This window comes from Ambystoma mexicanum, chromosome 6q (assembly GCF_040938575.1).
Source record: "Ambystoma mexicanum isolate Mex_15411 chromosome 6q, UKY_AmexF1_1, whole genome shotgun sequence".
Taxonomy (NCBI): Eukaryota; Metazoa; Chordata; class Amphibia; order Caudata; family Ambystomatidae; genus Ambystoma; species Ambystoma mexicanum.
In genome coordinates this window covers 524361482-524387641 of record NC_090937.1, presented here as the reverse complement: position 1 = coordinate 524387641, position 26160 = coordinate 524361482, and positions in this window count along the sequence as shown.

Here is a 26160-nt window from a genome sequence, read left to right as displayed (position 1 = left end):
AGGCGAAGCGTGCCTCCAATTATGCCGTGACTGGGTTGACTGGCAGTGGGTCACGAGCTCAGGAGGAAGACTTCACTTCGCACGAGTCAGTCATTGCAGGGTTCATACCGGCAGGATTGGTCAAAGGAGTCAGAGAGATGCAGGACTTAGATGCCCGTCCAGTGAGTGTTGTCGTGTGTATGTCCAGACCATGTGTGTTTTGCTTGTGTGATGTGTCGTGCTTGACTGCCACTACTTGTCATGTGTACATGGTTCTCATGTGCGAGTCATGCAATGCTTCACTGATGCATGCCTGCTGTGCAGCATGCTGGACATGTAGAGCAGACAGCGACTGTCCTCATCACAACACTTGCACCCTAGTCACATGCTATTCACCCGGCTGCCCCTCCGGTCCATGTTCCAGCTCACTGACCCTTCTGCATGTAGCCTGGGGTGTCTTTCCTCTCAGCACTGGGACTATGTCATCGCATGACTGATGTGCATGTGTGTTCTGCCTGCATGCGGGTGCTCCACGAAGCCATGCTCCCTTGCCCCTCCACCCCCCTGCACCTCAATTTCACCATGGCACTGGTGTGTATGATATTGGAGTACTGCAATGGCCTGTTCAAGGATCCTGTGTCCATGCATACTTCCCCCAGCTAACCTGCCAGACACATACAGTGGGGTAAATCCTTTGTCCTTGATGCAGGGTGTCTCACTTGGACTGTGCAGATGGCAGATGCTCCACAGGGACATGGATGCCCATTCATGCTCCATGTGCATTCCATGCATGCCCCTATGTGTCCTTGACTGGATGATCATTGTAGTACGTGTTCAGGATGACATACATTTCATGGCATTTGATCATCCATTCCAAGCCCACTCTGGCTCAGTCCTGCATCACGCACATGTTTAGGGTGTCACAGTCTGTGTGGGGCACAGGCCTCCCCCTGTATCAGGCCCCCTGACTCTGTAAACTGGTTTAGTGGCTTATGCACACATGGGTGTACTACTAAGGGTTCATCATGTGTCCTGCTTACTGTCCCATTCTCATCTGCTGTGTTGTCAGTTGACTCAGATTATGCAATTGACACTTATCAACACTGTCTGCCAATACACAGGTCGCTGGTCACCCTTTTGCTGCCATGCAATGCCTCCCTGCATTTTCACTTGGAGTGGGGGGTTGCTTGTAGCCATGCTATCCATTGCATGCACATTGCACGTGATGCCTGAACTTTCCCTTGCACTGCCTTCACGTTTATTGATAGACATCATAATGTACTAGTTCATGTAGATAGTGGGTAACGTACACATGTTCTTCACTGCATCAACCCACTTCTGAGCCGTGTTACACCGTTCTACATGCCTAATCACTGATGCAATGTCAAAGTGACCAGGCATGTATGGTCAGATTTTCATCCCTTCTTTGTCATGAATGCCACGGGCACAGGTGCATCCTGTGACACATGTACTCAGAAATGGAACTCCCTCATGGTTATTTAGAAAAGTTGATTGGTCAATCTGCGGCCTATACCAACTGGCATTGGTCGCAGATTGAATGTAGCCTGCCAATCGGGTTGTAATGACTGTGGAGCTGCCTTCACGTGTGTATGTGTACACTTCTACATACATTTCTATATACATCAAAGCAAGCAGCATTGTAGCTCCTTGCTTTGCTGTATTGGATGCTGTTCATGTTCACAATATAGGTGTATGGGGAAAGGGGTATTTTTAAACGCTTTCACATGTACATATGCAAGCAGCTTCAACGTTGTGTAGTGCAACATTGCGACTACTCACTTATGTGTGTGTGAAAGTGTTCATTTATACATGTGTGTTCCGCATCTTTTTTGTTGACTGACTAATATGTAGTTGATTGACGTTCATGCTGGTGAGATTTCTGCATTGTGCACCTTATGCTCAACTGGCATAATCCTGAAGGTGCACTGTTGTGCAGTATGTGCCTGGCCGTGGAGATTTTATACAAGGAATGATGGAATAGGGCACATTCATAGCACAATGTGCTTAATCAGGCCCTAAGGGGTGTTTTGGAGGCTTCATGTCCTGCAGCTCGGACCGTACTGGGCGTTATGGTCCCTCATGCCTGGTTGCATGCACTTGCTTTGCTTGGGACATTCACCATATCTACATGGCCCATGTCACCCCGTACGGGCTAAGCTGCAGATGGATGGAGCTATTTTGGTGATGATGGTTTAGTGATGCATGTGTACATGCATATTACGTGTGTTATTCTGTGTTTGGATTCACTTGCAGCAGTGGTCAATTTGCAGTTCCGACATGCTTATGGTATGTGCCATCTCTTTGTTGCCATCTGTCTTTTCTGCCTGTGACATGTGCCTGACCGAGGTGGTGTCTGATGGAGTTCATGAACTACTTTTTGTAATTGTGTTGGCTTTGCTATTCATACACACCCATTTCTGCTTTTGTGATGTCTTTACATATCAAGGCCACTGGATGCATGCCAGGTTCTCATTTGTGTTTGACATGTCAGCTTCATGTGTTGGCTGTCAATGTGATGTTTATGTGTGTGTGGATTAGGTGCTTCTGACATGTGTACTCATGTTTGCTTGTTTTTCCCCTTTTCAGATGATGATGCAATGGAGCCAGAGGATGGTGTTGTCATGCCAGGCACAAAATTGCTATCACTCCAGCAACCCAGCACACACCATGCTCCATGTGCATTCCATGCATGCCCCTATGTGTCCTTGACTGGATGATCATTGTAGTACGTGTCCAGGATGACATACATTTCATGGCATTTGATCATGGCACCCATGCCGGAGGTCGTGGGGTGGTAGACCACGAGAACCCATTTGTGTTCCTTACCATCGTGGGCTGGCAATGAGTCTAGCCCGGATGATCACTCTGACGACAATGTCGAGCTGGATGTGAGTCGGGTCCATTCGTCAACGGTGAGTGATTCTGATGTGGACGCTCCTCTGTCTGTGACACCTGCACTGAGGGGCCAGACGGTGGTGGAACCTCCGCCTGTGGTGGATCGGGACGCAGGGTCACACTCCACACCAGTTGCTGATGTGCCAGGGACATCAAATCAACAGAGGCATGTAGTCCTGCAGCCGCGGGTGGTGCCAACCCAAAAAGGATGGCGGCTCCTTGGGCCCTGCAGGTGGCGTATACTGAGTGGGAGCAAGCCATGGTTGCCAATTCCGAACAACAGGGGGCAGCAATTGATAATATTGCTCAGAGCATGGAGCATGTGGCCCAATCTGTGCTCCCCCCTGCTAGGCATGTGGATCTCCAGCAGCGGGCAGCACAGCCCACAGCCCGCTCGCTCAGGCTGGGCATGGTGGCCTCAGACAGGGCACACCGGGCTGAAATGGTGTCTTTGCATCAAGCAATTGCTGATCATGCAGAGGCACACATGGAGGCCATGAGGTTTGACTATGAATCCCTCAGATCTACTCTGGGTGTGCTCATGATGTCCCAGATGCAGCGGTCAGAGGAGAGGTTGAATCAGCTTGAGAATATCATCTCTGCTAAGCTATGTGCTTGCAGGGAGGTCTACCAGTTGTCCAGCCAGGCCATGCAGGAAGAACTCTGTGTCACATGTGTTACCTTGCAAGAGGAAGCAGGCGTATCACGCAAGGTTCTGCATGCTGACCTACGTGTCATCGCTGCACAGATCCAGGCTCACCCATCCCGCAGACTTGCAGCCGGCGAGGGTCAAGCTGCACATAGGCATTTTCAGGGTACTGTGCCACGTCAACCTTTTCAGCTAGAGGGTGAGGATGATGATGACTTATCTCCCACACAGGTCGGGCTGTGCAGGTGTTGAGCCCATGGAGTTTTTTTTTTTATCTCAACGTCATCGCATATGGGTGTTGAGGTGCACCCTGTACCTCCCCCCTCCTGGGTGCCTTCCCCTTCCCCCGGTGTCGTATGTGGCCATGTTTGATTTTTATAGTTAGTTTAATTAGTTAATATTTTTTTATAGTAAATTTAATTAGATAAAATCGTTTTTTTATAGTTAGTTTAATTAGTTAATATAGTTTAAAATTGCTTGTCTATTGTGCATTCATGTGACGGTGTGGTGCTTTGTGGCTTTTGAAAGCATCCACTGTCTGTTCCAGCTGGGCCCTTCAAGCTTGTCTCGTGTATGTTTCTGCAGCTTGGGGTCCTGACTCACATATGCCACTCCTGATTCCCCTATCCATGGGCTTGCAAGGATGGTTCAGTGTTACAACCATTTACACAAGGACATTGGACTTTCATCATATCTGTGGGCTGTCTGCTGCTGTACTACTTGTGTTGACACCCCTAGTGGGGATAATGTCGTTTTTCTCCACGGCATGTCTGCAATCAATTTTGGAGAGTACATATTTGATATGTCCATTTATTGATGTTGATTGTGTTGTGTGTTCTTTTCTTGCCTGTATATGTGCTTGATGCACTTCATGCTGTAGACATTAGCCTGCACCCTTTGGCTGTCAAAGTCACACTGATGGTGGGAGGAGGTTGGATGTACGTCTCAAACATGGCCAGTGATAACCAGCATGAAGAAACGTACACAGGGAGCTTTCCAGCCTTGTTAATTGCTTTTATGCCCTTTCTGCAGGAAAATGAGCCTTTAGACTACCTTTCCCAGCAGACACGGGGCCAAGAACTACAGAAACCTGGCCACGTTGGGTGGTGCACATGTGCCAATGCGTGCACAAGCAGAAGCTCATGGCTTGTGCTCAGATGTCCAACAGAAGCAGACATGTTTCCAGGAGCTCCAGGCAAGGCCAGCAGCACGAGGGGCCACACCCCACCCGAACTTCCTCCAGGCACCTTGCACATGCATGCTAAGTAGCGCCAGTGCTGGGGAGCTTGGCCAGGCATTTGGGACAAAGCACACAGTACAGCTAAGACGCGTTGAGGTACAAATGCCAAGTAGCTTTGCAAGTTGTCAGGGGCACATGCAGGTGGCGTCGCCCATATCCTCGAGTCCCCCCTACTCCATAGAAGCTGAGTTGTTAGTGCAGTAGCGTTCCTAGCCAGACACTTATACAGCGCACGGGGGCACCCAGCGACGCACAGAATCGAGTGCTGTGCATATCATTTGCATACGCAAATTGCCACGTGCACTACCTATTGAAATCCGCGGCTGGCAGAACATGATTTGTACTGAAGTCATACCTTGCCAAACTCATCTAGCAGATCACGCAAGGACCATTCTATCATGTGTGATTCTGAAGACATTGGTCTTCCATTTACCGCCGGGCCACGTGCGGCTGCCTTACTGCATTGAGAGCGTATGAACCATCATGGGGTCAAGCAAAAGTATACAAACAAAGCAGCAGACAGGAGTGCTTGTTTGTGGAGAAGTAACTTAGTTTGAGGCATGAATGGTGTGTGTGTGCTGGAAACGCACACAGATTAGTAAATTATGCTCTCTTTGCAGCATTGCACAGCTCTTGTTACCGGACCTGAGAGTGTGCAGGCAGGAGGCCAGCACTCACCCCAGAGATATGTCTCTCTTTGCCTTGCATTTGACCCATTTGTACAATGTGCATGAAGAACATGGTTTCTCTGATTGAGTATGTGGTATTGTCAATAGTAGTAGTTTGTATTTTGTCTGCTTTCACTTGCCCATCCTAATCCCCTCTCCTGTCCCTCTTTCCGGTTATCCTGAATACCAATGACTATCCAAACAACGGATCCCTGACGCTCTTTACCTGCCGAGGTCTCAGAGGCCTGTGTAAGTTTTACCCTGCAGGTGCCCAGACCGTGGAGGGGGTGGCTGGTTCGTGCCACACCTGTGCCTGGAGAATGGAGCTGTGACACTACCCATCAGTTGTTGCATCCTCATTGTATATTGTGTACTGAAAATGCTACCCTTCCTGTTGAACCATTGTTGAATTGTGCTACCTTGGTTGTTCTATCATTCTGCTTGGATATGTGCTTGGACATTTTCAGCGACTTGAAGTCATCTACTGGAAACTCTTACAGGGTTTTTTGGTGGTTACAGGCTTTTTACCTGGTTTGGAGGTTTGCCTCCTTGGAATTCTCTGCAATTTGGTATTTTTACCAGTCAAGGTGGCCTCTGAGGGGGCTGAACCCTATTTACACGCAAGGTAGAACATGGAAACCAAGGGGTAGGGATATCCTGAAGCTAGATAGACTAGAAGGAAAACGGTTACAGACCCCAGATGCAGTTCTTCAGAAGGTCATGGTGATGTGTAAATGAGGGAGGGCCTTTAGTTGTTGGACAGTAAGGTTGGGCTACAGTGTTTGGGCACTCTCTGACATTGTCATTGTGGGGTACTATGTACATGATGTGTTCTGCTGTCAATGGCTGTTCTCTTTTCAGGTGTCATGGTATTGTTGTGGTTTGATATGCTGGGGCGTACACATGGGCAATGTTCACATGTGATGTGTACAGGACACTGAGGGTCACTTGATTTCACATGCATATATGGAGTGCATGTCCCTACTGACACACACACACACTTACACAATGCTCCACCACACATACAACCACACTACCATGCCCACACGTGCACAGAGATTGCCTTATCTGGCACGCTGTGTCCCTGCAGCGCATGATCAATTACCATTTGGGGATCGTGTACATGCGTCAATAGGTTATTTTTGTTGCTTGTCCTTTTTATGTGATGCTCAAGGTGTATCCCCAACACAATGGCTGCTCACTGTGCTGTGTGCTGAGCAGTGTGTTGCAGGAGACACACACAGCACACGGGTTAGGGAGTAGCGAATTTGGCTTGGCCAATGTGCATGTGAACAGGCATTCAGTCTTTTGTTCATGCTACCACTGGTGGCAAGCATTTGTGTAGGACTTGCTATGTGTGGGAGGTTGTTGGTCAGTCATTTCATCTGATTCCATGTCAGGCGTGATTGTCTTGGGCCACTTTCCATATATCACATGTCACTTCGTATGTAATTGGTCATGTGTTGGGCTTTTGCTGTTGCATGCCATGTCATGGTGTGGCAGACAAGGGTAATGTGGGTTGGGAGGGTTTGGGTGACATACAAGTGATTGTCATGGCCTGTTTTGCAGGGGGTGGTGTGATACACACCTGGCTTCAGTTCCTTTTGGTCACACAGGATTGGTTATGTTTAAGTAGCTAGGGATGCACACAATGTAGCACTTCAGTGGCAACATTCTCAGGGTGGTAAGGTTGTGACAGTTGACTGTCTCTTTGTCATCATCGATTGTCACCTGGTATGTGCCAGGCCTGTGTGCACTCCGCAGGGGTGGGAGTTTAGGTGAAAAATGTGGCCACAAGCTGGGTCTGGGCTGCTTCGCCGCATGCCCTTTCCCCTCCCATGGGCAGCGCCTGTGCATGTGGTTGGGGATATAGGGGCACCACCATGTCCACCGGTACGTCCCGCTGTGTTGCAACATTGTGCAGGACACATGCTGCCACAATGACCCTGCACACTACTGGGGGTGCATATAGTAGCTGGCCACCAGAGCGGGCAAGTGAGCGGAAGTGTGACTTGAGCATGCCTAATGTGCACTCCACTATGCCCCTGGTTGCAATATGGGCAGCTTTGTATCTTACCTGGGGTGGTGTGGTGGGGTTCCGTATTGGCGACACCAGATGGTTGCTCAGAGGGTAGGCAATGTCACCTGGGGAGGTGATAATGGTTGTGATTAGTTGGGTTTGTGTATTTGTCTGTGTGTGACATCCATGCATGTGCATAGGCATTTGTACTCACCTAGGAGCCATGTGTCGACCATGCTTCCCAGCTTCCAGGACCCGGCACAGGAACGACATTCTGTATATGAAACTGTCATGGGTAGACACAGGGTAGTTTGCATAGACAGATGTGATGAATTTGATGGAATGCCAGTGCTTGCGGTTTCAATAGATGTGCTCAGTGGCCCTAGGTGGACATAGGGCCACATGGGTGCAATCTATGGCCCGAGCACTTTGGGGAAGTGTGCCACCCTGTAAAAGTCCTGGACCACGACCTGCCTTTCTGCGGGTGTTCTGGGCATGTATATGAGCCTCTGGACTGAGGGGCGCGCACTCATGATTGCCAACACCAGGTGCAGGCAGCGTGGATGCGTGGCCTGTGAGACGCCCTGTATATGGCAGTTGTCCGCTGAAATGACCCAGTGGCCAAAAAATACAGGACAGTCAGCACCTTCTCCAAGGGGCTCAATGCTTGGTATCACAGGGTGGGTGATGTAAGGTCATCTTCCCACTCCCTGACCAGGTCTAGGATGATACGAGGTGGAAACCTATACCTGCCATAGACCTGGTCATCAGGCATCCCAAAGAGGCTGGTCCAGGGCAAAGACATGCGGGGCCTGGCTATTTTCCTCCTACTGCGGTGTCCAATGATCAGTGCTGAGGCAAATGGGGCATTCATCGTAGCTGTATATACGTGATTGTTGTTTGCGCACACTTTTATACTGCGCGCGGGGATGCTTCCGCCTGCCTCCGTGTGACGGATGTGTTGACGCTTGTGTGTGTCTTTTAGCGTGTGCGGGTTTCCCGTATTCGATTCCATGAATATGTGTTGTTCACGTGCGTGTGGGCGTTCCGTGTATTTCCCTGCAGTACTTCCCCAGTTACGCCTTCTTTTTCACGTGTTGTTCCCCATTCAGCATGTTCCTCCCCGTGTTCCGCCCCCTTTTTGGTGTGTCCGCCGACATTGTGCGCTTTCGCTTTGTGCGTCGTGCATGGCGTTCGGGATGTTGCTTTGACGTGTGCATCCGTGCCCACCACGCTCGGATTTGGTGCACATCCCGGAGTAAACACGCACAGGCCCTTCCATGAATCGCACGTGTGCGCGTGCGCGTGCTTTTTCACGCTTCAGCCAAGATTTTAGTCGCACATTTGTTCCATGAATCGGCCCCTCAATTAGTTACTTTCTATACAGCTATGACATAGTTAAAGACACTTGTAATTGTTGGAAGCTGTGAAGTAAGCTGGATAAATGCTAATGAAAAACAGCAGCAAATCAAACCGCTGTACTTACAAAAAAACATTAAATAACACTCCCACTCCCTATTTTTCTTTACTGTGCCACAAGTATCACAGAAACAGGGAAAACCTATTAAATGAGGTTTCATTTCATGTCTTTATTTAAATGTTGGTTAATGTGCCTGAGTGATACACAGGGTTTCATTAATAATGTTGATTAGTATTGGATGAAAACTATACACTACTACAATTCCTTATTGAATGTTACAAATGAAAAACTGAAAGAATTGTGCTGAGCACTTGACCACATGCCTCCATTGTTCTCAAATGTTTTATTTTAAACTGAAAGTGTTTATTTTTGATCAATGACATGCCATTGTTAGTGTCTATATAAAATGAGTTGTGTTACAGGTCATGCTTATTTTTTAAATACTAGTTCAGTAACTGTGTTTGAAATGTGTCAGAAGATTCAAGGATGCTGTTTTGCATTTTCAGGCATTTGTAAGTAGTGTGTTAATATGTAAATAGTGATATTTGAAAACATTATTTGTTGTCTTTGGCAAAGTTTATTTTTTTTTAAATATATGTTTATGCTTGCTAATTGTATGACAAAGGAAAATGTTAACTTCACAGATGCCTGTTAGCTATAAAAAATCGTGTATACATGTAAGTGATATATATTTGGTGATGCAGACGTGAAATGTTATTAACCTTCAAAAGGGAAGGCTTGTAATATGGAATTGTATACACTGACATGCATAGTGTATGTTTTAAACCATGTATGTTTTACTGTATAAAGGTTTTTAAATAAAGTACATCTCTCCATGTGAGATATAGAACGTGTGTAAATCTGTGTGTAGCAGTTAAGTGTGATGTGTGCAACACACCTCCTACCATAAATCTACAGCCAATTGTGTATGTTAATCCGTCTAGGAGACTTAACTAGTTTGTTTGTAATACTTTAAGTAACACATGGTGGCAATAGTAAGACAGACACAAGTGACCACAGTTCAAGGGTGTTTAATGAACTATCAAAAGGGTGTGATAAATGCCTATCTAAACCTATATCTACAGATGGGAGCAAGCTACGACCATCAAATAAAAATAATGCAGTCCTAGTCAAGTCTTTACAAATAAAAAAGGTCCTATACTAAATAAAATAATAATAATGCCAATCTTTACCACTAATTTACAAATTATGTGGGGGTAATGTTCATGAAAAAGAAAGAAGTGTTCACAAAAATATGTCAGGATGCTCGGGCCATTGGTCTCCCTTCCCCATGTTGTCAGCATGGGGCAAGGCGGGTCACTTGAGCAAAGCACACACGCTGGCTTCTGCGGTACGTGGATACAATTCAATTTCCACAGTTCATGACCTCCTGTGCCCAAGTCTCTTTACATCCAGCAAGTCTCTTGACTCAGAGGGTCTGCTGTACAAAAACAATAAGTAAACGTTATTTTCCTTTCACCTGTATTCAAGTAGGGTGTTCACCCTGGATCCCCCGCAGCTGAGTTCAGATCCTTTTATCTCAAAGGTTCCAGGTTGCAACCCCCTCAGCCAGTCTCAGATTCCTTTCACATCAACATCAGAGCAATCTTTCTTGGGTGACTCATGGTTCACCCCGGAACCCCCTCAGCCAGGCTCATTTCAGACTCAATTAGTCTCCCTCAGTCGGGCTCAGACCAATTGCGATGTACATCAAACTATCGAAGACTATTGAATGTGCACATGGTTTAGCTTGACCCGTTGCATGACCACTTCGATCTCACAATTCCTTTTTCTCACACTCGACATCAGTTGGATACCTAACAGAGACTTTTGAATGAGCCCGCATGTGGCGCCAGGCCACTCTCTGTAGGGTATCTGTGCTTGGCCTCCTAAAGTTCAATTATTTTTGCATCGCTCATCGTCAATGCCTCACACACTGTTCTCTTTATATAAAGTTGCCGCTTGCAACCTTGGTTCAAATCACAAGCTAGTTTGGTATCAGTCTCTCCGGCTGTGCTGCCTTTTCTGATGCTGCTTTTTTGTAGGAGCCAAGGAAAGTACCACAGTGACAATCGTTCCTCCCCAACCGAGTTATCGTCGCAGGAGAGCTCTGGGTACCTCTCACACACTATGGAGGTTTGATCATCCTCAGTTCCTGGTCTTCGGTTTCTTACTTTCCAAGGCTCACAAAAGTAACGGTCTTTAGAGGTCAAGGGTACTTCCCTCCTTGCAACCCTCTTTTGTCTTGCCGTCTATCTCCTTGTATTAAACTGACATCTTGGAACTGATGTCTACTCATGTGTTTTGCCATGCTCAGAGTGTGCTTTCGTGCTCCACCTTTTATCCACGTGGGGAAGTGTGATGGAAGTCAAGTGTGTTTAATAATCCATAATTGCTTGACCTTGCCTAACCATGGTGTTGGGACATGTCAGGTATATGGCTTTGGCGTTAGTCTATTGCCGCTCATGGTGGTCTGTCCGTGAGAAAGTGTTTGTGTTAGGAAATGGGGTAGTTGAGCTCCTAGGTATCAAACCCGGTAGGATAGGAAAAAGGTGTTATAAGGAAGGGTCTAGCGTGTCTCACCCTCCGGTGTCCCACTTCTACTCTCTGAAGACCCCCCCATCCAAGTGATCCTGCCGCACTGGACACCAGGACTGTATCCAAATGCAATGGCCGTGTCCTGGCCACCTGAATGACAGATCCCTGGGGACTAGCGGGTGAGACACTTTTAGGTTACTCACAATACCAAGGGATTGAAATTGTTGTGACATGCAGAATGGAATTTTCATAATGTCAAGATATGCATACTAATATGTAGAGATTAGGATTTATGTGGCATGTTTTACTGTACATGTATTATGAAATGTTCTGTGTTCTTCAAGCATGTTTTAGTATGTATGATGTGTACAGTACAGAAAGTTATGCATGTGTGTACCATTTACCTTTTATGCCCTTTTATGCATGCACCATGCGTCCTCCCAGGAAGATAAAAGCATTAATGTGTTTTGCACTATATATGTACATTAACACATTTGTTTTAAATAAGGAATATTGTTTTTGGCTGGAAGCAGGAGGGAGAAGTAACATAAAATTACGCAACATATATGGGCTGAGCTGACATATTGTCATCGTATGTAGACTGTGTAGATGTTATTTACATGCATATATATTGTACATGTGTACCATGTGTATTGAGTAAACTGCAGAGAAATATTCATGTAAGAATATATTATGGACTTGTTAATTGTGGGTATTGTGAAGAATCCTAGGGATCCCTTACTCAAACCCTGCCTAAAGTCTCCTGTCAGGTGGCTGGGATAAGGCAAGTACTTCCTGATCCTGAAATTCGGGGTGATGTACTGCGGGAAGGTCAGCTGGGAGGAAACAAGGCCCAGGGTGGTGAGGCGATCCAGTGGGATGAGACACAGTTTTTGTCCTGTGACAAGGAAAACATTCCCAGGTTTCTTAAACAGGTAATGGCTTATTGTTATTGTGGTGTACCCAACTCACATATCGAATTTGGGATTCCAGACGCAAGTATTATAAAATCGGAGAAAGCCTTTAAAGTCATTCAGAATAAACACATTTGTTACTCCCAAAGATATAATGTACAAGAATCTAGAATTGTTGTATCAGATCAATTACATTCCTCTATACCAGCCAATTATGAGGGTTTACTTTTGAATAACCTTAAGGGAAGTAAACCTACCCTTAAAGTTAAACAAAAACCTAAAAGAACTAACTTTGATTTTGGGGACTACATGTCCATAATCCGATAAGTACTGGGATAAGGAAGAGCACTGAAGAGGCATGTTGCAATGATGGTAAGGCAATTAAGCCTAATAGCCCACAACTCAAAGAACCTGGGAGGCATGAAAGGCCCCCTCAGGTGCAAGCAATAGAGAGAAGGAGAGGAGGAAGCTGGAACTTTGACTGGAGGATTAGCAGCAGTAGCAACAGAAGGAGAAAGAAAAAGTCACAGAGCTGAAGTCGGAGAACCAAAGGGAAGTTGGGTCGTGGGTGCAGCAGATTTCACCTGCTTGTTCTGAGAGTGTCCTGTTTCCCCAAACTCTGAAGCGCAGAGGCTACAATGCAGAAGACGTGCAGAGAGTCTGTCTTTACCCATGTGATCGTGATTGCTGTGGTTGCTTGGAAGGAAACGTGTTGGAGGCCAAAGTGAGGAGCTGTTGGCGAGCCGCAGTTCTCAGGAGCGAGAAGGGCTACATGGTGGAGTGGCAAGGCCAGAGACACCTGAGCAGAGGAAGGGGTTGGGTCCCTGTGAAGCCAGAAGTAGCAGAAGTTGTGCCTGAAGTTGTGGAGCTTGAGCAACTTGCAGAACAAGGATGCAAGAAGCAGGTAAGCCAAACCCGGGTTTCTGATTCCTTGCGCCAGCACTGCAAGCAAAGGTATCCAGTCTGCCTTTCTCTCACGTAAGAAGTAGAGCAAGCTGAATTTGGTTGATGCCTTCGCTACTAAGGGAACAATGGAAATAACTGGCGTGTAAATGGAAAGGTGTTCTTTTACTCACATAGAAGCTGAATGTTACTGAAACCCCATTGCCAAACACTTAGGGCATGATAAACAGAAGTGTTTTATAATGGCGCAATCCCATAGGAAAACGCTCTGTGAATCAGGCCCTTGAAGTATTTTAACCTTATGAAGGACTGGTTGTGTGTACCTAATTTTGTTTCATAAGCAAAGAGTGAACATTGCAGGTCATGTGTCTGTCATTAAGCTAAACGACTGTTAATAAACACCATTGTGAAAGACTTAAAAAGCCATAAAGAAGTGGTCGGGTATGCCTAATTTTGTTTTCAAAGTGTAGAGGGTACTCTACCTCTGTATTGAAGAAAACAGTTATTGTTACAAAGAGAAGACAAGTGTTTAATTTAATATTTACAGGGTCATTCATGGAATAATTGTGCGCTGAAATGTCTAGCGCAAGCATGAGAAACGCAGCGCATGCATGTGAAACACACACGTGCGCTGTTTACATGGAAGGCACTGCGTGTGGCTTACCTGGGACCTGCGCTGAGTCCGCCTATGGCGCACACGTCACAGCGACATCCCAAAAGCTGTGTGTGAGTCACCCAGTGAATGCGCACAACGTCCAGCGCACACATCTAAAAAGGGGGCAGAACATTGAAAATGGGGAACAACATGTGAAAATGTGGGTGTAACGGGGGAAGTATAGCAGTAAAACCCTTGCAACACCCACGCGCGCGCAAACAACACGTATTCATAGAATTCAATAGGGCAAACCCGCGCATGCTAAAAGACACACAAAGCCGGAAACACGTCTTCCAGGCGAAAGCCGGCGGAAGCATCCCCGTGCAGCATAAAAGTGTGAGCAAACAACAGACAAGCATATGCAGCTACGATGAAGTCCCATTTCTCGCAGCAGTGATTGTGGGACACCACGGGAGGAGGAGGAGGATAGCCAGGCCCCACATTTTTTTACCCAGGACCAGCCTTTTTGGGATGCCCGATGACCAGGTCTATGGCAGGTACAGGTTTTCAACCCATATCATCCTAGACCTGGTCACTGAGTGGGAGGATGACCTCACATCACCCACCCTGTGCTCCCAAGCACTAAACCCCTTGGAAAAGGTGCTCAATGTACTGCATTTTATGGACACTGGGTCATTTCATGGGACAACTGCCATAGTTGGGGACGTCTCACAGCCCACGCAGTCACGCTGCCTACACAAAGTGTTGGCAATCATGACTGCACGCCCCTCAGTGTGCAGACAGATATACATGCCCGGAATGCCCGCAGAAAGGCAGGCCATGGTACAGGACTTTTACGGGGTGGCACACTTCCCCAAAGTACTTGGTGCCATTGATTGCACCCATGTGGCTCTACGTCCACTTAGGGCCACTGAGCACATCTATCGCAACCGCAAGCACTGGCATTCCATCAACGTGCGATGCAAAGGGAATAATCACCTATGTTTATGCAAACTATACAGAGTCCACCCATGATAGTTTCATATTCAGAATGTCATCCCTAAACCGGGACCTGGAAGCTGGGAGGCATAGGGACACATGGCTCATTTGTGAGTACATATGCCTGTGCACATGCATGCATGTCACACACAGGGAAATGGAGAAACCCAACTAATCACAACCATTATCACCTCCCCAGGGGACAGTGCCTACCCTTTGAGCAACAACATGATGACACCAATACGAAACCCCACCACACGACCCGAGGTAAGATACAACGCAGCCCATATTGCAACCCGGGGCATAGTAGAGCACACATTCGGAGTGCTGAAGTCACATTTCGACTCCCTTGACTGCTCTGGTGGGCAGCTACTATATGCGCCCCCAGTAGTGTGCAGGATAATTGTGGCAGCATGTGTCCTGCACAACGTTGCAACCTGGTGGGGTGTACCGGTGGACATGGTGGTGCCCCCACATCCCCAACCACATGCACAGCCCCTGCACATGGGAGGGGAACGGGCACGTGGTGAGGCCGTCCGTATCCAGCTTGTGGCTACATTTTCCACCTAAAATACCACCCATGCGGAGTGCACACAGGGCTGGCACATACCATGTGACAATCAATGATGAGAAACGGACAGTCAACTGTCACAACCTTACCACCCTGAGAATGTGTCCCTGGAAGTGCTATATTTTGTGCATCCCTATCTACTTAAAGAAACCCAATGCCGTGTGACCAAAAGGGACACGTTCATGCTGCCTAATCCACTACCCCCTTGCAAATCAGCACAACCATTTACTGGTATGTCACCTAACCTCTCCCAAATACCATGTCACAAGCCTGACACACCATGCCATGGCATGCAATGTGAGAGCAACCAAATAAATGCACAACACATGACACAACTTTCACAAAGTAAGCCGTCAGAAATGGAAGCAGCATATCACAATGAAACTGTACACATGAACATATATTTACCAGCATGACAAATCATGAGTACAGGACCCAACAGTGGCAGCGTCAGACAGTGACCAATCAAAATAGCCCAAGTGTCACAATCTGTGAAAGCCACCATGTGGACCACTCCCATCTTCAGTGTGTTGCTGGTAGCTAAATGTGGCAGGGTATTGCATACAGCATGAACTGCATATACAATGGAGACAGGCAAGGTAACACATGAAGAAGCAACATGTAAGTATGCACAATGAGCAATATTAAAAGCAATATACATATCAACCACGCAGTGGAGAAACCACCATGAATCCCCACAAGGGGTGTATACACAATTTGGACTACAGACTGGCCATTTAACTTATGGATGCCCAATGCCTCTGTGTAAGTTATTGTCACATGGTGCCATCCTTACAAGACCATGGAAAGGGGAAGCAGGAGTGGCATATGCATCTGGACCCCAAGCCTCAAACACAAACACAAGACAAGCCTGTATGGACCCAGCTGGAACACACAGTGGATGCCTTTGGATGCCACACAAAGCAACACACGGTTACATGAATGCACAATAGACAGAAAAAGTGAAAAAAGAACGACAAAACAAAAATTAAAATAAAAATCAAAAATCAAAAATGGCCATGGTTGACCAGGGGTGGTGGGGACCACCCAAGAGGGAGGAGGTTCAGGATGCACCTCAACACCCACATGCGTGGATGTTGAGAAAAAAAGAAACCCTCCATGGGCTCGTGGACTGCACGGCTAGCCGATCGTGGGAGAACTGACTTTGCTGTCGTCACCCTCTGGTGGAATATGAGAAGGTGTGCATGGGAGACACACCACTCAAAGCCCTGGCATGCTCCTCCATGGCAGCAAGCATGCAGGTTTGAAAGGTTTGGTTCTGCAGGATGATGGTCCGGAGATCCCCATGCAGCACCTCACATGTAGTATGGAGTTCTGGCTGCAAGGCCTCAATTGATGCACGGATCTCCACACGGGTTGCCTGGAGCTCAGCTGAGATGTTGCATGTTAGCTGCTCCAGCTGCTGTTCTGACCGTCTACTTCGGGCTATCTCAAGTGCACCCAGAGTAGCTCTGATGGAGGTGTTATCTTCCCTCAGAGCATCCCTGTGGGCCTGTGCCTCTGCAGATTTGACTGTGCGCAGAGCCCCCAGTATAGCCCGTCGGTCCCTGTTGTCAGCCAACATGTCCTGCCTGTGTGAGTGGCACATGGACCACGTTGCCTGCTGCTGGAGCTCCACCTGCCTTTCGGGGGGGAATGGAAGTGGCCACCCTTTCCGCGGCCTTAACCATCATCTCACATGATACCCCCTTTTGATGTGCAATTGCATGAATGAATTTGTCCCACACAGATGAATTTGTCCCACACAGTATTTCCTGGTGGTGCACGGTGACAGCATTGCAAGAAACGACACCTGTCGGGCCCCAGGGGACGTGCACCTTGCTGTGCTGGCGCTGCCTATGGCTGCAGGACTGAATTCCTCCTTTGATCTGCTGCCACAGGAACATGAGCAAATAGTGTGGAGTGTGACCCTGCATCCGTAACCACCACAGGCGGACATTCCAACACTAAATGGGCCATTGAGGGGTTTATTCCCAGTGCAGGTGTGTTGGACAGAACAGCATCCCTGCCACAAACACTCATCTGCGACGGAACATAAGTGTCAATGTCTGATTCAGCACCTGACCTATAGAGATCCTCAGAGGTATGCTCAGAGACACCTGTGGACAAGATGATCTGTAGGAGCAATGGATTCTAATTCGCCACCACCCCACGTCCTCCACTGGTCTTGGTTGGGGCTCTGAGTACTCCTGACCCTGCACCATCTCCTCCTCCTTCACAGCTTCCAGTGCCTCATCACCTGCACAAAATGAAAAAGAAGTCATTAACACATTAACACGCATGTGTACAGCATAGCCCACACACAAAGGCATCACAATGTTGACATTCAATACATTAATCAGACATGTCACACATGACACAAACTCAGCCATGCATGCAGTGGCAATGAAGTGGAAGGGGACCCTGAAAGCAGACAATGTTTAGTCTAAAATGAAAATGCAACACATGTGCTGCGTGGCTCATAGCACCTGCATCACACATAAGCCTGTGAGTGACATGGACCATCCACAAACATGACAGATGGCAGCACCCAGATGGCACGTAGCATAGCCATGGCAGAACTGACAAGGACACTGAGATGGGAGTTAATCACTACTGTCCCCGATCCATGTAAAATGCATTTCATCAAACAAAACATGCAAAAGAGTGTGTCCTCAGCAGTCAATAAAGAGACAAAACCGTAATTACAATTTTGTTTCATGATGGCAGCTTAAGGGCACGTTCAGTCATCATGTGCAAAGTGTTTGCAGTGGTTAGTAGGGATAAAGTGAACCCCAAACCCAAGGGCGGGGGGTGGCTTGGAGGGACTACATGGGTCACAAATGGCAGTAACGACTACATAGCCTGACCTGGTACTCAATCACAACACATCACCCAAGCAACATACACATGGTCTGGACACACACGCATGGACACTCACCAGACATTGTCTCAAGATCTGGGAGGTCTCCCACACCCTGGATTTGATCCTCTGCGATGAACTCTCCAGCGATTGCCTCATGTTCTGTGAGTTCATCCTCCTCTGGTGGTGACCCTCTGCCATATATCAACCAAATAGAGACGTTGAGCCATTTAACGACGTGTGGACCTGACTCTTTAAACAAAAAATGCTGGACAATCCTTTAACAAAAAGTCGATCACGTCTTCTTGTCACCTTTCTTAGTCCTCCCCAGGTCTCTATCTTTTAGTACTTTGAACAAATAGGTACTAAGTGTCAAAAAAACTTTGACAAAATTAAACCCGACTGCAGTGATGAATAATTTTATTACATTTACTTCACACAATGTATAAAACATGTAAAAATTGAAAAAAAATGTTTTCTAAAATCTTATACAAATCTAAAATACAATTACAAAATCATACAATGCGGTACAAAACCTGGTGCGTTTCAATTATGTAACCTCCTGCCTATACAGAACTAGATGGTGTATAGTGCTTCACAAAAACAATACCTTTCCTAAAGGAAGCACAATGGTCAGTAGCCCATAGGTTCCCTTTTAAATGCTGGATACCTTATGTTTACAGCTCTGTATAGTGATACCCTTCCTAATGCTACTCAAGGGTTCCACCACAACTGAATTTTTAATGTTGTTTGCGTATTGTCATAAACTCACAATACGACTCAATTGCCCAACATGTTTCGTCCAACAATTCAGTTCTATATAGTGCTCAAGAACTTCATCAGGGGGACCATCTGTACCCTTTAGCTCTCTTAATGTCTATAAGGTTATTATATTACTTTTCAACATTTCACCATCCGTGACACTTAAAGAAATTTCCAAAATCAGAATATAATTTAAACACAATTCTTGACCTGGGGGAAAGAAAGTAGGGGAGAAATGACAAGAAACAACAGTCATTAGTATTTCAGTAGCTGTTGTATTTCTTAGTAGATATCTCAGTTTATCTAACTAAGGCTTACCGTGTCGTTCAAAAAGTATCGATTAGTCACGGTATCATAGGGGAGGGTGACTACTTGTATGTCAGACCACTCAAATCCTAGAGAAACACAAGCAAAAAAGCACTGTCTTGTAGTCAATGGTCTTCATGGAAAACTACTTGCAGTCATTTCTCCAGCATGTTGTACTAGCTATTCATAATGTCTTTTAACCAACATTACCATTCAAAAAAACCCTACGTTTATTCTTCGTTCTTGGACTGCAACTCAAAGTTGCTTACTGTATTAGTACCATTAGTTGTTGGAACCACCTCTACGTGGCTAATAGGTCACCATCTTCCACCTTATATACCGAGTGTATCATACCTCCTGCGTGCTGATTAGTCTGATATTTAAAAACATTTTTTAGATGTAAAAAAAGTTTTGTTTACCAGCTCGGGGCACGCTCACATACCTAATGCCCACGGGACTTCCGCTTCGCGTTGGTAGGCCTTACTGCGTACGTTCGCAGCTCATTTATACTTCTAATATTGCCCCCACCTCAAGCCGCAATGCGTCCTTATTCACGGCAAAAATATTGCCGAGTTGATTGTCTGTTCTAAACAAATATAAAAAAAACATATCTCTTTCTTAAAAATCGTCGCCCACATCATGGTGCGATTCCACCCTCAGATCACAAAAGACCTTACCTCTTCCACAGGCTGCTAGGACCTCGTCTGTCATCTCTTTTCGCCATGTACTGCGCTACCGATATTCTAACATGGAAGATTATATCCGGGTGTCTGGCAACACGTACGTTCGATTCTGATCGCGTCACACGTAATGCATCTGCTTTACCTGGATGGTCACATGATTAACTATGAACGCCTCGCTCTACTCGCTTAACGCTTTGTAGCCAGGGGGACACTGAATTGTGTCCGGGTTTTTAGTACCGTGGCCGTTCTATTTGTGTCACACGATGCAAACGAAACGTCCGCACCTCACAGATGCCCACATGACCAACCATGCCCGAGTGACTCCAAAAAGTCAACTCGTCTGCGACCGTGCAAAGGACACCAAGTCCACATCAAACCCTTTATCCTAGCAATGCGCGACACATCGCATCTCAGAGTGCTGCCCAGTCCTGCATGGATTATAATGTACCAGGTACGATTACTAATACCTACCGCCTGTGTTGTTTTATTCTTACCCGTCGCAATAATTATAGTTTTTAACAACACCTTACAGGTTACTTTATTGTGCCATAGTAAAATAAGTGTGCAGTGGACTACTATAGGAATAGTTTTTATAGCAGTCCAATATGACTCTACATTATCCCTGGTCTGTAAATAGCTCTACCCTGCAATTGGAACTTTCGGAATTACATTTTCCAGTCGCTGAATTCGTTGAGCCCATTTTTCGCTGAATCGGTCAAGAAAATTAACCATTGTTCTTTATATTGGAGTTTCTTTAAATCTGCTTCTGAGTTATTCGTTCTTTCCACTTGCCATAGTACTGTCCACTTCAATCCCTCTACATTATGATCCATTGCCAAAAAATGGCTAACCATTGGAGCCAATATGTTCTTATTACGGATACAACTTCTGTGTTCTCCTATTCTTATGGTCACTCTTCGTTCAGTCATGCCTATGTAAATTTTCTGGCATGGGCACCATATGGCATAAATCACATGCGTTGAATTACAATTTGTGAATTTGGTCTGCTGCCACATTTTATGTAATTTCAAGTCAACTTCTTTTGTTCTCCGCGTGTACTTACAGTTGCCACATTTGCCACATTGCGCATGTCCTACTAATGAGGGTAACCCCCATGCTTGTGTAACACTAATTTGATCTTTCGATTTTAGATAAACTTCGTTCTTCGTGACCAATTCCTTTAAATTAGAGGCTCTCTTATAAGCACATAATGGCCTATTTAGCGGACTCTCACCGCCTGTAAGGATGTGCCAGTTTTTTTTGACAATTTTAATAACTTCATTGCTTCTTTCATTGAATGTACTGACAAATACGATCTCTTTCTTATCTGGATCTTTTGGATGGTACTCTAATAATGCGTCCCGATGGTTGTTAGTCGATCTTTTATAGGCTCTCTTTACGATCTTCTTCGGGTATTTTCTGCTCCGCAATTTCATTTTTAATAATTCCGCTTCCTCGTGAAACGTTATGTTCAGTGTGCTGTTCCTTTTTAACCGAAGGAATTGCCCAAATGGCAAATTTTCTCTTGTGTGTCTCGGGTGGAAGCTGTTAAAACTTAACAGGGCATTCTTATCTGTTTTTTTGTGATAAGGTTTCACTTGTAATATATTTTGAACTGTATCTACCCAAATGGTAATATCCAGGAAATCAATTTTTTCTGCACTATAAGTACAGGTAAATTTCAAATGTCTATTCTGTTGATTGATCCATTCGAAAAACTCTAGAAAGGAACTCACAGTACCTTCCCATATTATTAAGATGTCATCGATGAATCTACGCCATAATGCGATTTTTGAAAAATATGGGTTGGTGTTTTGATAAATGTACTGTATTTCAAAATTTTCAACATATAGGTTAGCAGCTGTTGGTGCAACTGGCGACCCCATGGCAGTACCATGGATCTGATGGTATAATTCATTATTAAACATGAAATAATTCTCTGTTAGAGCCATCTCAGCGCACCATAGGATGAAGCTATTAGGTGTTATTCCTGTAGTCCTCTTGGTTAGTAAAACATTTTCAAGCACCTCCAATGTGTCGTGTTGTGGAATACACGTGTACAATGCTACTACATCTATGCTAACCAGCAAATGAATGTCAGGATCGAAACTCATATATTCTACGGAATTAATAATCTCCGTTGTATCTTGTATGTATGAAAACATCTCTAATACAAATGGTTTGAGAAATCTGTCTGCAAATTTTGCAAGCGGTTCTAGCAACGACCCCATCCCTGAGACAATTGGACGGCCAGGAGGTGCCAGTACTGATTTATGGATTTTGGGCAGGGTGTAAAATTTGGGGATGGAGGGTCTGTGGACAATAAGATATTCGTATTCCTGTTGGCATATCCATCCTCTCCCTAGTGCTTTCTCAACTTTCTCTCGAATGAGACTAGACAATCTACCAGTTGGATCCTCTGTAACCTTTAGATAATAAGACACATCTCTCAATTGACGTTCGCATTCTGTTATATAAGCTTCCCTGGCCAAAATCACTACAGCCCCACCTTTGTCTGCCTTCCGGATGATGATACTATGATTATCTGCTAATGATTTTATAGCTTTTCTCTCTTCATTGCTCATCTTTTGAAATTTGGAGGGAACGTTTGTATTTTCCATTACTTGCAGATCGTGCCACACTCGTCTGGCAAAAACTGTGGCCTCGGGAGTGTGGCTAGCTACCGGGGGGTCAAAAGTGGACGTTTTTTTAGACCACTCTCATTCACAGTTTTTTCAAACTCTTTATGCATAAAGTACTGTTTCAAGTGGATTTTCCTTAGTAGTTGTTCGATCTCTATTCTAGCTAGAAACTTATTGTAATGTGTAGTTGGGACAAATCCTAGTCCATAGTTTAACACTCTCTCCTCTACCACATTGGGAGTATATGTAGATAGATTGACTAATAGGGATGATTGCTCCGAGTCCTGCGCTCTTCTGATTCCCATTCATTCATTCTCTCTCGTTCGTCCAAAAAAGATACCGTAGAATTGGCAGGTTGTGGTTGTTGTTGTGGTTGTGGTCTAGAATTAAATTGATTACTAATACCTCCTCTTCGTTGTGAACGTCTGTTGCGATAGTTCCCTCTCTGCTGTCGACCTCTATTTCTATAAGGTCTCTGATCTTGACCATTTTGAAAACTTCCGTCATTCGAACTACCCGAGCTATATGACGTGTAACCTCTCTTGTTTTGTTGTTGTTGGCCATATTTTTTTTGTCTTTGTAGTTGTGCTCCTTGAGGCACATAGTCTTCTTTAGTGTATGGATATGCTCCTTCGTGTGAGAACTGTATCAAGTCCTTTTTCATCCGAGTGACTCTATCTTTTGTGCAGAAGCTTTTAAAGTCTTTCATTTCTTGTGTAATTTCCTCTAAGCGTTTTTTATACGTGTCTAATGGTACCAGTTTTTTGATAGCTTCGCCCATTTTATCTAAGTCGCCTGTGATTTTCAATATCATTTCTCTCGCTGTATCAATTATCAAAATCACCCAATCTCTACCGCATTTGTTAGCTATGTAACTCCACTGGATAATGAACTCCTTATTGTCCAAGAACAACCGTGGTTCGTTCCGTACAATTAGTCCCGTGGGTAACGTACCCGACCGCAAGTACTCTATCATGATAGATCCATGTAGTTCAGTGCGTATTAACCTTTTTTTGATTTGTACAAGTTCATCCCAGTTGCTCAGATTCACCGCCAGTGGCCCTTCTCCTTCTTCAGAGAAAAAGGAAGCTTGTGCTAATAGCTCTTCAACGTATTTAGCATCATAACTTTTAGTTTTATCCGCAGCCATAATTACCGGGTGACTGCAGAGATATATCCTGATTCACACTGCTACCGAAATTTCACTAGTGTAAATGATTCAGCACTTGTGCTTTTTTGTTCTGTCTCTCAAACTCTTTTGAAAAACAACCCTCTTATTCTAGTCTCACGGGCTTACCCGCACTAACCATATATCAACCAAATAGAGACGTTGAGCCATTTAACGACGTGTGGACCTGACTCTTTAAACAAAAAATGCTGGACAATCCTTTAACAAAAAGTCGATCACGTCTTCTTGTCACCTTTCTTAGTCCTCCCCAGGTCTCTATCTTTTAGTACTTTGAACAAATAGGTACTAAGTGTCAAAAAAACTTTGACAAAATTAAACCTGACTGCAGTGATGAATAATTTTATTACATTTACTTCACACAATGTATAAAACATGTAAAAATTGAAAAAAAATGTTTTCTAAAATCTTATACAAATCTAAAATACAATTACAAAATCATACAATGCGGTACAAAACCTGGTGCGTTTCAATTATGTAACCTCCTGCCTATACAGAACTAGATGGTGTATAGTGCTTCACAAAAACAATACCTTTCCTAAAGGAAGCACAATGGTCAGTAGCCCATAGGTACCCTTTTAAATGCTGGATACCTTATGTTTACAGCTCTGTATATTGATACCCTTCCTAATGCTACTCAAGGGTTCCACCACAACTGAATTTTTAATGTTGTTTGCGTATTGTCATAAACTCACAATACTACTCAATTGCCCAACATGTTTCGTCCAACAATTCAGTTCTATATAGTGCTCAAGAACTTCATCAGGGGGACCATCTGTACCCTTTAGCTCTCTTAATGTCTATAAGGTTATTATATTACTTTTCAACATTTCACCATCCGTGACACTTAAAGAAATTTCCAAAATCAGAATATAATTTAAACACAATTCTTGACCTGGGGGAAAGAAAGTAGGGGAGAAATGACAAGAAACAACAGTCATTAGTATTTCAGTAGCTGTTGTATTTCTTAGTAGATATCTCAGTTTATCTAACTAAGGCTTACCGTGTCGTTCAAAAAGTATCGATTAGTCACGGTACCATAGGGGAGGGTCACTACTTGTATGTCGGACCACTCAAATCCTAGAGAGACACAAGCAAAAAAGCACTGTCTTGTAGTCAATGGTCTTCATGGAAAACTACTTGCAGTCATTTCTCCAGCATGTTGTACTAGCTATTCATAATGTCTTTTAACCAACATTACCATTCAAAAAAACCCTAGGTTTATTCTTCGTACTTGGACTGCAACTCAAAGTTGCTTACTGTATTAGTACCATTAGTTGTTGGAACCACCTCTACGTGACCCTCTGCCAGTCAGCAGAGTAGAGGCGTAATTAGAATGCAGCTTGATTTTACCTCGGCGTTTGAGGTCATCCCAGCAATCTTCAGCTGTGCACTTCAAAAATCCCAAGGACCTAATGCAGTCCGCGATGCACTTCCATTGGGCCCTATGCTGAGCAGGCGAATTTTTGCACCCTCGCAGCCGTGTTCCGTCACGTAGCCCACAAGTGCGTCCAGTTCCACATTATTGAAACTCTGCTTCCTTGATGTGCCGGAAAGCCAAGCAGTATCTGGGGTCCCAGTCTGTTGCACAAGAGCATGCTTCTTCCTCTTGAGAGGTGGTGCAGACCCTGAGTGGAGTCCGGTCTATAGGGGCTGAAGCGCAGGTGGACTGCACACTGGATGCAGGCAATGGCATGATGACCAAAGGTCTCACTGAAGGCTTTTGCTGCTGAGTGGTGTTGCCAGGACCAAGCGCCACAACTGCCTCAGTGTGAGGGGCCAGTACCAACACTGTCCCGGCTGGGTACTCACAGCCAGGGTGGTGTCAGCTGCAGCTGCACCTGCAGCCTCCACAACCTGGTTGCACTCAGGGCAGCAGATGACATTGCTGCCCCAAATCCATGTGGCCTGGTGACAGCAACTTTCACCGCCACACATGGCTTGGACTTTGTGACACCTAAGTCGGCCTGTGAGTCATCTGGCCCAGGCTAGCAGGGCCTGAGCTGGGATGGTGCCAGCTGCATTTCACTGAGCCACTGGGTGGGGCATAGCTTTCCTTTAATGGTCCTGAACAGACTGCCCTCTTCGGCCATCCTGCCCATGTCGCCCAACACTGCCACCTTGGCCATCCTCTGGGAGGTTGCCTAGCTTTGCCTCCCTTACCACTTGGTCGCCTCCCAACCATGGCACTGATATACTTGAGTGAATGGGAGGTACAGAAAACAATTATCCTGGGCAATTGGGGTGAAGGGGGCAGGGTACTAGATGGAATAGGTACCCCTGTGCTCCTGCAAGGCTGTCTGTGA